Raw genomic sequence first — 15,111 nt, forward strand, 5'->3', positions numbered from 1 at the left:
GGGTTTGGGTGGAGTTGAAAGAAGATAACACATCAACATGAGTGAATTTTCCGGCATGGAATTTAACAGACAGCTTTTATTTTGTTGGACAATGCAGCTGAAGGGCAGTATGTCCTTGACTAGCGGTGGCATTGGAACACAGTCAAGACGGCTAAGACAGTTGCTTCTTCAACTTCAAGAGGAGCTAGTTCAAAGGAGGCAGCCAATTGCACGAACAAATCTGGCACCATTATTTCCTCCCTTTTCTTTCTCACCCCCCCCCCCTCTGGACTCAGGACGGTAGCTCAGTTTTAATTGTCCCACTGGAGGATGCATAATTGCAGTAAGGTCACAGTAGATGGGCAAGGGAAGATCAGGAGGGAGAGGGGGACAAAGAGGTGCGAGGGGAGGCTGAGGAAAACAAGCCAAGTTAAATTGTAGAACAAGTACCAGGAGAATGAAGGCAGCAGCAGCAGCAGCGAGGCTTGTGGCTCTGTAAGGCGATGAATAGCTTGGAGTTAGCCAGAGGGCAGCATGGAGCAACAGCGCGGCTACGATCGCTATGACAAATTAATATGAGATGAGACCTCAGAAGCATATTTTCAGTTTGGAGAGAGGGAGTCCCTTAAGGTACACTAAATCCTCACTCACATCCTGCTCACCAGAACCTTCATTTAACAATAAACTCAGCAAATTCATTTTCTGCTGTGGCTAGATGAGCATTGAGGGGATATCTACCTGTTAAATTAATTTATGATCCTCATGCAGCATAAAGTACTCGGAGGAATATAGAGAACTTTGAATTGCTAGATCGCTTTTTGAAGAACTTTGTAATAGAGAGCAACGTGACTGAGTGACTCCACAAAGGTCGTGATGAAACTTTGTGACAGGCATTTCAAGACGGTTTATTTATTTAACGAAAGACATAGAAGAACCCTTTTAAGATCACAAATAGAAAGATTAGATTCTCCCTTTTCTATAAAAAAAAATCTTGTTTCTGCCTCTGTAATTGTGATTAAGTCATATCAAAGATCTGTTCCTTTTTACACTGTGTTTCTTTTTTGCCCAGTCCTTGTATGTTTGCTACAAGAACCAAGCTGGAATCACTTATGGCTTGACATCTAATGCTGGAAAGTGATGTCCCAAAACATCAGCACAAGGATGCTTGATTCTCAAAGATGACCGGATTGTTTTCAAATCGTACCATGAGTCACGATCTAGCGCCATTGCCAACACTGGCTGCAATTTTACATGAAGCGGAAGTTGGACTTCCAACAGGCGTGACTCATGGTAGATTAATGGAGCTGTGGCTGTGTTTGTATATTTTAGGATAAAGTGTTGAGAGGCAGACAAAATGGCACTATTCAAGCAAGTCTCCTTCCTTTGAAAGTCCCCTTTCATTCAGATAGATATATATTTTTTACAAGGACTTAGGTGAAAAGCAACTTTCCATTCCTCCCTAAGGCACAGAGTGAGAGTTGGTGTGAAAGGTGCTGAGGAGGGAGATGACACAGATAGCCCCACAGTTGTATTCACAAACGTCTTAGTGAGAAACTCGGGTGACAGCTGGCCTCTTTCACCCTGCCCATTATGCTTTACCACGGCTTAGCTTGATCCTCGAATAAATATAAGAATTTGGAGGAAAAGCAGTCTTAAATCACTTACCGGTCCTTGACCCTGATACTGAACATATTTGCTATTTGCCCCAAATTCAAGGTTCAAGTCCGTTAGCTGGTTACATTTTAGATCCTCTTCCATAACTGGATTTGTAAAACTTTTAAATCTGATGTGGAAACCCTTGTCTCTCATTTTAAAGACAAATATCCTACAAAACATTTAATCTTTTTATTTTAGCACTCACAGTAGAGTTCACTATCTTAGCACCTGCTGGTAACTCCAAAGCTGTTAAAATTACATCTTGTATCTCTTTATCTCTTTCGTGTATCTCTGGCTTGTTAACAATGGCCACTAGTACAATATTTCTGGTTTGGTTCGGAGCTGGAGGCTGTGTAAAACTTGCAGCTTCATTTTGCAAATGTAACTTTAAATGCTGCTTTATGCTATCTGTTGAGAGTAAATACCTCAAAAGCATGCCCCTATCAATTGCTTTTGCAATTGTGGGCAACTGCTCATAGCACAGAGGGTTAACCACAGCATCCCACTTCCTTTTTCTTCACATTTTAAATACAGAACATGTGACTCAACTAGTAATAGAACAATATATTACTGCTGTTAAGTAATTAGAGCAAAGCAGTTTATTACTTTTTCAATTGCTAATATGTAATGATTAATTGATTACAGCTAGTAATGTGGCCAATTATCAGGTGTAGCTAATTAACATGTCTCCTGTGAATAAGTTATAAGGTGAGGAGACACCATCACATCATTCTTTGATTCAAAGAGTGCACTGCGTGTTTCTGCAATTTAGCAAAACAAAACCGCATCTGTCAGATAAACATTTCATGTGTATCATATTCTATTTTGAAGCCTCTCAGTGTATTAGTTCTCATTTGGGACATACTGTATTTATAGCCCATGAAATACAATGTGTGTGGGCTACACCTGTTCATCACGTCAGATACATTTTTAATCAGCATTTTACATCTTGTGTTCCTCATCTCGTTTTCAGGTTATAGCGACAGGATGTGAACAGTTATTTGACACTCAAAACTGACGTGTTTCTGCATTCTAAGCCAATAGAAGCTGATGACATGAAATATGATCTTTGAGTTTTCTTTTTAACTTTGGTTACAAATGTTGAAAGATGATACTAGATGGATCTAATAGGGGATTCTAAATGATTCAGATGAGATAAAAATGCAATCTACTGCACTTCAAAGATCTTTCCCTTACCCCCCAAAAAGTTGGAGTTTCAATGACAGCTTTCCTTAGCTTAATGTAGGTACTGAGCCTCATGTTCCTGTAGTATTTATAAAGTAATAAAGAGCTGAAACTCTTCACAGGCAGCTGTTTGGAGAACCCTGTGGTGCTTCACTGTGACATTCTTTTGTAAAACTGGATTAAATCGTCAGCAGCTGTTTTGGTAATATCCAGTCCATACTGAGACATGGTGGGATTGGTTAAGGAAAAGTGCTTCAGGTTGAATCAATGTCCAATAGTGGCTAAAACAAGGCTAAGATCAGAATCAAATCCTACACAGTCCTGCTCAATGCGCTTTCTTTCCACATAAACGTCTGCCTTGATTGTGTGTATACAATGTGTGTGTGTGTGTGTGTAGGAGGAGTGGGTCGGGGTTGTGAAACGACTTCACACAAAGCCCTTTGTGGTTTAACCTTCAGCTTCTTTTAACCTCACCAACATTTTAATCAGCATCCAGAAATGATAGCGCCGACGGCATAATGATGGAGACCGCCAGTGAGGCCCTGAGGGTCTCTTACCCACCAGTGCTGTTGTGCTGCCAATCAGATGTGGCTCCTGCATGCAGATACCAGGGGAGACTCCCTCACCGCTGCACTAGCAACAATAGCTTCAGAGAAGGATTCAAGTAAACGTGTATTTAACAACATTTTAATAGCAAATTTCCTCCAGGGTTCCCCGTGCTGCAGTGTTGTGTATTCCAGTTGGGCCTGCTTTACCTTGAAAGCTCTGTGGGTTGTCTCTTAACTAACTTTCCATCAGTCTTTGTATCATTCTTCATCATTTATTTTTTATATCTCTCTTCTCCTTCCACCTATTAGTCTGTCATTTTAAGTCTGCTCCAGTATCTCCTATTAATAAATATTCATGGAGCTGAGGCATCTTTGTTTTTGTGTGGTTCTCTCAAAGTCATATTGCTCGAGGCATTATTGAATGTGCCAGCCACCGCCTGTGAGCTAAAGGTCCAGATATGTATTCATAAAATTACCCATGAGGCTATGAGCTCAAATTGCTAGACAGACAAAAAAGGAAAAAAAAAAACCTCGACTGAAGTTTTGATTCTGTTTTGTTTGAGAAAAAGCAGCAAACATATTCTTATATCTTACGAGAGTTTAAAGTTCTCCTTGAAATATGGGGGACAGAAGATATTGTTGGGCGCAAATTTATTATTTTTCTTTATCCTGGTGGAAATGCGAGTGAAACAGCCCGTTGAGACTTAGCTTACCTGGAGCATTGTGCCTATGACCTCTGCAGTAATGGGATTCTGATTGACACCGTGGGTGCAGACGACATATTGCGCTTTCCCACTGATGATGGCAGCAACAACAAACAAAAACAAAGCAGCCCAATGTGCTGCTTCTCAGAGAAAATATCCCCCTCCATAAGTCCATTCAGGCAAGTTCATTCACTGACATTGCTCCATTTTGCTCATTGCTGCTTCAAAGCCAAAAGTGTCAGCCGGTAATTAATAGTAATTATCCATAATCCAAGCCTACAACATCCCCGACGTACAAAGCTGCTGATCCCAACAAATTGAGCAGACTAAACTCAACATGGTCCTTAAGTGGGTTAACTAAGTGAAGCAATTAAATTTCAATCTAACGCCCAGGTGTTTTCATATGCAAGCCAATTGGGTCAAACACGGTTAATAAACTTTTTTTTTTTTTTTTAAGCTCGTGTCTGCATTCACCGTCTCCTGTAAATGAGCAACAACACACCTGGGGTTGCGAGCGGAGGGCATCGGGGTGGGGGAAGTGGTGAAGAGTGGGTGGTTCGGAGAACACTCTGGCTTAATTAGGCGAGATGAAAATGAAACAGAAACACATGAGTGGCTGGTAAAGGAAGGGCCTTGAGGTGTGTGTGTGTGTGTGTGTGGAGGTGATTTGCTGTCGGTGGAATGGATAATTGCACAACACACACACACACACAGAATGAAATTTACTGTACAATATATTTGTCCCACCTGATCTCCCAAAACACACACAAACATACACCTTTATAGCGATATACACCACTGGTGCTCTTCCCCATTGACATGTTGCTTGCAGCTGCTGTCTGTATTGGCTTAAAACAGATCAGCCTGCTAACGTGTTACCTGCTAATTGCCCCCTCCCCAGCCTGCAGTGCATTGTGGGAAGTGGAAGGAGTGAGATCTCAGCTCTCCTGGGATTGACCACAGCCCCCAACCTCTCCCTAATTATATCATTCTTCGCCATCCCTCCTTCTCCTTCTCACTATAGAGGGTGGACAGTTAGAGAAAAGTGGAGGCTGTGGGAAAAATCATGGCAGGTTCTCTGTTTAAGTCCTCTCTTAAACACCAATTTTGTTTCAATTTGTTGGCATGAGAAGATACTTTTCAGTATATACATATACAGTTTAATCCATCTAAGATAACAGTACATGAATACTGCAGAACTTAACACATCCAGTTGGTACATTGGCTGTTTAAACACACACAGTTACTGCTCAATTTGAAATCCTCGGTACATAATACATGACTTTTACACGGGTGAATGCGCTGGCTGACAGACGTGCAGACCCTCTTGAGCATTTAGCAATCATACAATAGAGAGAGCATCTCCATTTGTAACTTCCACATTTTAGTTTCATAAGGCCAGTAGTCAAAGGAAAAAAAACAAGAAAGCTCACCAGGAGCAGCCAGACTGTGCAGATGTGGTATGTTTATTTTTTTTTCATTTTCACACAGGTGCAGGGTCAGTCCTGTCACCTTCATTCCTGTTTATTTATTTGTACAGTTGGCGAGCAGAGGGACACAGAGAGATGTTGCAGGAACTGGTTCAAAGCCAGAAGGGGCACGGTTTTCATTACAGTTTGCAAAGATCCAACATACATGAACAAATTACTTCATGCAGTGGAGTTTAGTCTCTACAGAAGCTACAGTCATAACTGGCTTGTTGCATTGCCCGCCTGCGCTCATATTTACAAGAGTACATATTGGAAAAGTGATATACTTTTGTGGCCAATTAAGCCTCAGAGTGAAAAACACAACAGTGACCTAGCTGCTGAACTATCGCAGCAAGCTTAAAAACTGCACCACTCCAAATTATTTTAACAATGTTTTTGTGAGCTGTTGAGAGATTCTGTTTCTGTTGTATGTTCCCTCTCAAAATAATTAATCAAAAAATCATTTTAAATGTAAAAAAAAATAAAACTGTATGACAGCAATTATTTATCTTATCCCCTCTAGTGTTTAACCAGCCGTTCAACACCATGAGTACAGTACAATATATTTTGTGATGTGTCATTGCACTGCGAGTTCAGCTCATCTCCAGTTCCCTGTTTTGAGGTAAATGTGCCTTCTGCCTGCATCAATCCATCCAGGCCATCCATCTATTGAATCCTCAGCATTACTAATGTATGGAGTTGGACATGCTATCCAAGCAGGAGTCAATCAAGAGGTCTTTACTGCCTGTGACATGCCAAGCCAGTTCAATAGAATCGACATGCTGGGCCTCACTGATACTGCTCTCAGCTAAAGACTATTGGCCGTGGACCCGGCGGCACAAAGTGCACTGTGGAGGAGTGAGAGAACTCCATCACTGGGAGAATGGTGCCATACAGATTTAAAGCGAGGCCTGGGTGGAGAGGTGATATTAAGTGATCTTGTCATTTCATAAGAGACGGCGCTGACTGGAGCTCGTAATGGAAGTAACTCCCCAAATTGATCAGTTTGGGTCGGTAGCCAGTCCACAGACTGCGAGAGGTGAGGCTGCATTTGACCTGTGTGTGTGCGTGTGACAAAGACAGTATGTATGAGAGCTCATGTAACACTGCAATATAAAAAAAATTGCCCCATCAACAGACACATTTTCTCATTAATAACTGCTATTCTTTGCTGAAATAAATGTCTCTTTTGTACTTGTATATTAATATATTTATAAATATAAAATATATTAATATATATTAACCACAGAATAGAGCAGATTCAGTACAGGTGTCACTGGTATTACTGGTGTATTAACTAAAAAGCAGGATATGTGGAAAATAATAAAAGCCATTACTTTTTAATTGTCCTCTGTTATCTTGTTGCTTCTTGATATTGTCACCAGCCATTAAACTTTGGCAACCCTCTTCCTTGTTACATAATCCTGATGTCTGGAGCAGACGTATCCCATGGCTACGCGCACCAGGGGCCAGAATCTGAAACCAGGGTTGGACCCAAAGAGAAGGTGTAATTACAGACAATGTTGGCAGTTTCCCAGCTAGCAGGGGTTAAGTCTAATACTCCGAGCGAGGGTCATTAATAGCTCGGGTGGTAACAGCCTTGTCTTAAAAACATGATTCCCTGATAGACCAGAGGGGGCAATGTTTCCACTAAATTAAATGAGAGGCTGCACAGGACTCCTGGTGATTAATGAGAACGGCATGAGACATGAAAGAATAACTTGAAGGTGAGCCTGCAGGTGTGTGTGTGTTTGTGAGAAAACGAGATGGAGATTTAGAGGAGAGAAGAAGTGGGTTCGTGTGTGTTTATATCCAAGTCATTGGTTTTAGATTTGTGTGCTTCATAAGTGCACTTTTCTCAGCTCTAATGAGTCCGAAAGTACTCGCCTGCATCTAATATGAGGCCACCGTAAACTTCTCTGCAGGCATCTCTCTCTGCTAAAAACTATTTGTAGCATGTTTGGTCTCATGTAAAACAGAAAAAAACAAAAATGTATACAAAAGTGATTTATTGTTGCACACTGACCACTGCAGCAGGGGAAGTGTATTTATGATTAAACATCTGGGAAAAGCAGGTGCAAAATGTGTGGCATACTTATTTTATTGAGCAACCAGGGAAGAAGAGAGATAGTGAAGGGACTTAGTGAGAGTACCAGCTATATTACCAGGCTAACTATTTAAGTGACTGACACAAAGATCACTGCTTCAAAGTAAATGATTCATACTAAGTGCACAATACGGGAGCTGTCCATTCAGCACCACAAACCAACAGAGCAACAGAGCATTCATGGTAAAATACTGAAAAATACTGCATTTTTTTAAATATTTTTTTTTTAGTTTTTAATTGGTGGATAAACCCCTTGAGATGCTCAGATTCTCAGACAAGGCTCTAATGAGTATATATAATGTATTCAGTACGAAGCCACACCAAACTTTTGCAGCACTGCTGAAAATGGCATGCTCACGTTAATTAAGTTATTTAAGTACGACTTCAATATATGAGATATGGGAATTTTATACAAATGCTCACTGAAAATGGATTCATCACTACAGCAGCAGGGTAAATGCATGTAATTCAACATCTTTGAAAAGCTGTGCACATCATATTTGTTTTATCGGGCAGAGAGAACAACAGGAGGGCAAAATGAGTGACAGAGAAATTAGAGACTATTGCCCTTCTCATCAGAAATGCTTCCAGCTATATAAAAAAAATGTGGCAGAAACAAAGAATACTGCAGCAGCAAAGAGAAAGGTGAAGTGTAATTTGCGGGAGCTCTCTGTTCTGCACTACAAAAACAAACCAGAAGACTGATCTGTATGAGGGACACAGATGTCTAAAAAATCTTTAAAAATGTAGGAATCATAAAATTCTTCCACATACATTTTTTTCCTCAGTAATTCAACGGAGCCTTGTTAATTAAATGACTGACATAGTTGCTGAGTGCTGACAGAAACACTGAAGTTATCCTCTGAACAGGCTCCCTTTCTGCACTAAGGACTCATTTAAAAAAAAGATATTTCAGTGCTAGCTGCAGAAATCATCCTTTGCTAAAATGCATTTAACATATGCACATTACACATCTTAAAGTTACAATCCTTAACATTTTCATCATATCGAACCCGATTTTTGATGATATTTATGGCTGCTGTTCTTCCTGCCATGGGTAATTAATGCATCAGTTTTTACCTGTTTATTGCAGTTTTCAATGTTAGTAGCAGAGTCGACCATTCCCATGCTAGAAATCTAGCAAATCTATTAAACTTTCTAATCACATTCACCAAGCATAGTAATCACCATCATGACCCGATCACCACTGAGTCATCGTGCTCCAGTAAGTTACATTACCTTGCTAAAGGAGCAAAGGTCTGGAAAATTCAATACATCACTCTTTCTTTGTTGGATTGTTATTCTTCTCCTCTTTTGTGAGTTGCAGCTCCATTGTATCCTCCTGTTCTGCTTGAAGGCTAAAGCACCGTCGGATGGCCATACATAATGAGCGCCTGCATTCATTGTCCTAAGAAAAAGATAACTCTCTCAGAATCGCTTTTCATGACTCAATGATCCCATTATCAAGCAGTTTTTATTCATCACTCCCTGTCGTCTTCATATCCGAAATCAAATATCTCGCTTGGGGAGGTTACCACATCAGCCAGTGCGTGTGTGTATTTGTGTGCACATGAGGTGAATTAGACAAACAGAAACAGTATGATGACGCTGTCAACACTTCTCCCTCTGTTAGAAATGCTGTATCTGCTTTAGCTTATAAGTGGGAAATGCCGCCATATGGTGTTTTCTTCACTGACGAGGCTCTCTTCTCATGTCGCCCATGCCAATATGGCTAGCTCAGTGGGAAGTCTGGTGATGAGTTATGTCGCATGTAATCCAAAATACCAAAAAGAATTGTCCATGTCCTCATCAGTAACTTTCTTTCACTTAGGTCAAAGGGAGTCCTGTAGTTACATTACACAAGTTATTAGGTTTTATAATAATTAATTATTAATTAAGTAATTAACTGATAATTAATTGTTTTGAGATTTTGCAGTTAAGAACAATTCCTTAACTTTTTTTTTAGCCTTAGCACACTATTCTTAATCTACTGTATTACTTTATGGCACAAAACAGAACAGAACAGTTACCCTATTACAAATTCTGCAAAACTCTGAATTCATGTTTTTCTTTGTCTCTTTTGTTGTATTTCTTTTTTATATATAAATATGAACTCTAATAATCTGGCTCTTTAGCTGCTAAATGCTCCATTATGCTCACTATTTCTTTAACTTTTACAGGTTTCTGCTGAAAATAACCGATTACTGTGATTGATACTGAGCTGAAATTGTAAATTAAAGGGCTGAGAACCCAAATAATGCTGAATGTCATTAGCTTCAAAGAGCTAAGGGGAACTACAAAATAAGCTGATAATTCTCTGTTAGTGCATCACTGCAGTAGAATTGACCCCACATTATTGATGATAATAGTGGCTTTTACGTTAGGAAAAGAAAATCTAAGATTAATAAAAGATGGAATGGTCACAGTCCTTTCTGTAATACAATTTTATGTGTGATAATTACAATTAAATGAAACTTTTAGATTAATAATGCTGTCCATAATGCCTGTTCAAATCTAATCTAATTCCACTGATAACTGTGTTTACATGCTTACAATACTTAAGTTACAATAAAGTACAAAACTGTGTTTGAACATGTTCTGACTTTCCAGATGGAATTGACTATGCAAGTGTTGCCAATATCTCCCCCAACCTCTACCAGTTACCGAATCATCAGTGTGGTGGCGGGGGCTGTAAGTGAAGGAGAGGTCAATGAGGAGATTAGTCATGAAATCCTGACAGGAGGGCCCATTATGAGGGCGGCTGTAGCCGACAAAGATGGGGGGGAAAGACACGCCGAAAAAGGCCTCTCCATTAATAAAATGGGTCACCACATGAATGTTGAATGTGCTCTGTCGACAGTGAGGAAGTGAAAAAAGGTCTCCTAATATGGCTGGTTTTTGTGCCCGAGACCTCTTTCTGGCACAATAGAGGAAAATTGGCGACTCTGACCTGGAGATAAAAAGACTTTATGAGAAATCAGATCGCTCATTGTGTCCACTGAGATTGTTACGGTTTTAATGTAAGTCAATGGTAAACAGTTAGTAATTAATTCTTTGACTTGTATGGGGGTATTAATGCATGGATCATGACGGGAATCAAGAATGCTGCATTATCTGTATGTATGTGTGTATGTGTGTATAGGTGTGTGTGTGTGTGTGTGTGGTGGTCATGGGGTTAGATTGAATTCCTGCTGAACTAGATTTGGATTTATGGAATAAAATATGGGATAGATATTGCCTGGAGGCTATGCACACAAACCCATGCCCACACACACACACACACACACACACACACAAGCCTAGCCTTACACATGACACACACACACACACACACACACAAGCCTAGCCTTACACATGGAAATACCGTATATAATGCCACCACATCCCGTATATACCAGTGAAGCATGGGTCTCGTCATGCTGGGCACATCAGCAGTGCAGTCTTCCAGTTCAAGACATAAATCCAATTTGTTGTCTGTGCTGGCTACTAATAAAGGTAAACCCATTGGGAGAGAAATCAATGCACCAAATATAAGATCTGCATTATCAGCAATGCAGCACTCAATGAGAAAACCAGTGCATCAAGTTGAAGTGTAAACTTCATCTTCTGAAGTGAGAAATGAATGTTGCTTCATCCCTAAGAACGGGAAAGGGATTTGTTGAGGCGATGCGCCTTCTGTCCTCTGCTCTGCTGATAAAATCTTCATGTCACTTGTAGCTTTGCTCCTCATATCTCTGGACTCAGTCGATTTCTCTGGCCTGTGATAAATAGTCAGGGATTGGCTTGTACACCTTCTGTGGGTTCAATGTCAGTGACATGGTGGCTTATCACTTGATTTTATTTGTACATAAAGCTTTCAGTGTACTTGATTTTTATCTCACAACTGAGCTGTTCTGTACCATTTACACTGTTGCCAGGATTTGCTTTTTATCTTTATTGTCACTGTCAAAAACCAACATCAGTTTTCTTTTTTTCTTTTTTGACCACTGGTAGCGTTATGGCGCAACAATTTGACTCGTGGGTGCCAAACTGTGGCTGTGAAGTAAAGCCTATGTGGAAGTGCCAAAAACTGCAGTTCCTCAAACGGTCACATGAGGCTGGATACACAGCCAATCTCCAAAAGCCCCCATATTAAAATGTCCAACTTCACAGCAAAAATAAACATTTTTACAGCCTGGTACAAAATACTGTTTTGGCCTCTATAACTAATTTCCCCATTCATGACAACTGTACTGTGCGAATTTCTATTTAACTCACCCACCCACCCATCGTCATGGGCTTGCTCCCATTTAGCTTGATCGGAACATTCCTGCTGCCGTCACTATATTCTGCTGAACAGTTCAAAACATGTAGGAATGTTCTTACAAACTGAGGAAAGATAGAGCAAGCACATATAGATGTAAACAATGCAATATTTAAAATAAAAACACACAAAAAACCCAACATTCATCTTTTGAGGAAGAAAATAAATTTAACCTCAAGAATATACACAATGTATTTTAGTGAGAAAAATAACTTTTGTTTGTTTACAAGAAAAATATACAGGATATCTTTAATTAAGCTAAAATGTATTTACATTTGTGCAACTCTATAGAAAAATGAATGAATGTTTACAGTATTTTAACCTTTCATCCAGCTGTATCGAAGTTTTTAAATAAAAAACTCAAGACAAATTGTGCATGGATAGCTGTTCATTTTGAGCTTGGAGAAGTTATGACTTGCAGCTGGTATTAATAGAAGCAATTAACATTTATTTGTTTGAAATTAAAAAAAAAACATCTTTTAATTGTAGTTTTTAAAGCAGAGTGTCTTGAACAACTGATCTGGGAAAGACTTTCACCTCAGCAATCTGCTTCTCAAGTCACCAGTGATTTTCAAGCAAAATCTATCTCAAAGCATAAATTGCCACTTTCACCTTTCCTCACACAAGCTACGCCTACAGAGGCAGCCTTCTATATTAATACTGCCTCAGCTACAATTTTTCCATTCAGGCTGGAAACAACTGAAAACAAACACTCCGCTGTTTGTGTTGTGAATATTAAACAATGAAATATCATGGGGCTTACAGAAGTACAGTACAATAGATTTAAGCTGGATTGTCTTTGGAAAGGGGCAATTCAGCAAACAGAGACTAAGCAATCGAAATCCATCCCTCTTTCATCCTGTCATTTGTATGTGAGAGTGGTAGACACTGTGGGGAGCGACAGAGGAGGTTTTAAAAGGCAGCGAGAAGAATCTGTGCTTGGAAAAAGGTCACATACACGTGGAAATAGTCTGGAAGCCTCACACTCAGGATACATAAAATGTGCTACTCAGACAGATGCCCCTTAACACTGAGAATAAAGTTTGTGTTTGTTGTGACAAAACACAGTCAAAATTCAAACAAGTGCTTCAAAATGCTTCAAAAAATGTTTTCATTTTCTGAGCAGGGAGCTCTTGGATACATGCGTTTTCTTCCCCCCCTGCTTTTCTATCCACATCACACTGGGTCTGAGTTTTATTGATGTGTTGGTTTTCATTTGAAAACAATAATACGTTATTTCTGTGAGACGCTGTGCTATCTCAGTGAGGAAAATGAAATGCCTATTTTCTCTTAAGATTAACTCCATTATCTGTGCTGTTTATGCCTTAGGTTAGATAAGACTCACTTCTTTTAAGTTCCATTTTTATGGTCTATGTATTATAACGCAACAAGCACAAGATAATGGTATACCACTTTTACATCTCAGACAGGCATGTAAATACGAAGTATAGGAAGTATGGAAAGAATGTAATACATTGTGTCAATTTAGAGAAATTATAACCACTTTGGCACATGCCAAATGTCTTTCATGAACTGGTGCAACTCTGCTGAGTGAATTAATATCATGCATACTGTTTGATGTAACCCTGTGGTAGTTTATTATTTACCAACGGTATTCAGCTGTTAAAGTAAAAATCTTCTGGAAAAAAAAAACAGTCTACAGAAGTTACAGTTGGCTGTGTTCTAAGGAGAAACATATACAGCTAATCAGTACGTGAAAGATCACAGTGTAATTGGTTGTAGAGTTCTGCTGTTCTGAATACCGGTCTTGGAAACAAGTTAAAATGGTGCACCAATAAACAAGCTTCATTCTTTAAACTATCTCCAGTACTGTGCTCTCCAGGCTGTACATAGCATTTAGCTCAAAGCATTGCTGTACCTAACAGGAGCATGCTTATATGGTCACAATGACTAACACGCTCATGTTTAGTGGGCATAATTCTAACAATGGCCACTTTATTTTAGCCTGTTAACATTATAACATTTGGTTACTGGCTGAGAAAACAAAGGCAGCTGTTGTAGACTGTGTAGAATGCCATTTGTTAGGCAGGTATTTGCTCGTAAACTAATATAGTTGACAAATAAAATTCAATTACTGACAGAATTGGATAAAAACAAAACAAAAATAAGAGACTGCAATTCATCCTGCGGGGTCCTGTGGGGAACATACTATATAGAGGTGTGTCCATGGCAATCTATCCGATACCTAAGACCTTTATCTCAAAACCGCTAATCAGAGGAAGTCATTAGGATTCATCCTCTAGACACCATGGATATCTGTATCAAATTTCATGACCAAAGTGGAGGACGACAGACCGACATTCACATCCACAGAGCAATGCTGCTGGCTGCATGGCTAAAAATGTGGCCACCCTGCTTAATGAGACCTAATTAAGCATCTGAACCAAGGCTTGACTGACAGGAGAAACATCGGCACGCAGAATATTTTTGTCCCACCATCCAATGTGCCCTGTTTTTTTGTCCATAGCCAAAAAGGGCACAGACGTGGCGACAATGGTTCGATATTGCCAGCAGCCGTATGCAGATGACACAGGCAGCTGTGGCCTCTAGATATGGTGTACTACGCTCTGCTGCTGCCAATGTGATGCACCTCATATTCTGCCTCCGCCTATCGCATTTTTCAAATCCGCCCTCTCCTCATATTCTTTCTTTTTTACCTTCACGGTTCACATGTGTATTGCTTGGGGAGGATTTTGCAGCTGGGAATATCCAATTAATTGCACAGGGAGACCAACTTCTATATTAATTCTGCCTCACAAAGAAACACACCCACTACAGCTGGCTCTAGATGGGTACAATTTTTAGCAAATGATTTTGGATTGCAAATGCTTGACTAGGAACCTATTCTTTATTGTTGCTCTCATTAACAAGCATTTAAAAAGCAAGAAGTCAAAGTGGGAGCTCCATGAGGACAATAAGGGGACAGTAGGTGGCTTTGTTGTGAACACTAAACAAGGACAAATGGAACTAATACATCATCTTAGGATTTATTTTATGTTTTCACTCTGTCAGTTTGCCCCTAGCTTCTCTGCAGGTGGAGGTTGGTCCCAAAAACTTTAGGGTGCTCTGTTGTTCTAACACCTTTACTCATGCATCTTTTTCAAAGCCTTATCAAGCAGGCACCTCCGGAGCATACAAC

The 15,111-nt window shown here is 39.8% G+C and overlaps 1 protein-coding gene across 8 annotated transcripts in view; it reads right to left on the reverse strand.

Annotated features, from left to right (window-relative positions):
- ntng1a (netrin g1a) overlaps nucleotides 1–15,111 on the reverse strand; it is a 243,365-nt gene that overhangs the window by 28,464 nt on the left and 199,790 nt on the right. The gene's annotated exons all lie outside the window — the stretch shown is intronic.

The sequence above is a fragment of the Larimichthys crocea genome, chromosome XXIII (genome assembly GCF_000972845.2).
Source record: "Larimichthys crocea isolate SSNF chromosome XXIII, L_crocea_2.0, whole genome shotgun sequence".
NCBI lineage: Eukaryota > Metazoa > Chordata > Actinopteri > Sciaenidae > Larimichthys > Larimichthys crocea.